Source organism: Meriones unguiculatus, chromosome 1, assembly GCF_030254825.1.
Source record: "Meriones unguiculatus strain TT.TT164.6M chromosome 1, Bangor_MerUng_6.1, whole genome shotgun sequence".
Lineage (NCBI taxonomy): Eukaryota > Metazoa > Chordata > Mammalia > Rodentia > Muridae > Meriones > Meriones unguiculatus.
In genome coordinates, this window is record NC_083349.1 from 137431367 (window position 1) to 137432145 (window position 779).

A 779-nucleotide genomic window follows, 5' to 3' on the forward strand; every position below is an offset into this window, starting at 1 on the left:
CCTACTGAGGAGCCTTGTGCTGCTGACTTCTGAGTCAGAAAAACTGTTGTGTAATTTTTCCGGTTCTTGTGAACTCTCTGTTGGCTTCTGTTTCGCAGAATATCTTTGTGATGAACCTGTTCCCAGCCTTCTGTTTTGTGTATATTCCCACCCCACCCCCGCCAAAAAATAGTTCAGATCTCGTTTATGCAACATCAGGACCAAAACTAATTTAGTTGCCTTTAATGCTATGTGAAATAAATAAATGTTTTAAAACAGATCCAATTTAATTCTCTGTAAAAATTCTCAGCATCGGCTACTCTGTTTAAATATGTAAGGGCAGCAAAAGCCACAGCACTGGCAGGCTTATAAAAGAGAAGAGAAAGAAATTAGAAAGCAAGAGACTAAAGTCGCTTTGTGAATTAGAAAGTGATGTAGAATTGTTATTTTTATAACTTCCTAGAATAAAACGAAAACTATGGGCTTGCAGCTGAAAATTAGCTGGTGATCACAGCCTGGCAGGGAGCAAGGACGCATGTGCGCTGGGCGGAGAGAGAGTGGCTGCGCAGATTACTGCAGCGCGTACGGAAAACAGCTACCTCTGGGAGAAAATGCTGTCATCCACTTCAACAAAGCTCAAGGAACAAATGTCGTCCCTGCCGGCACTGTTTCTCCGGGGTTGAAAGGGAATCAAAAAAAGCAGGAGAAAGAGATGGCACCTACCAGACCAGAGTGTCTTCTCTTAGCTAAAATGTTTTTTTTTTTAAAAAAAAACAGGAACCAAATTTTAGAGGAGAGGT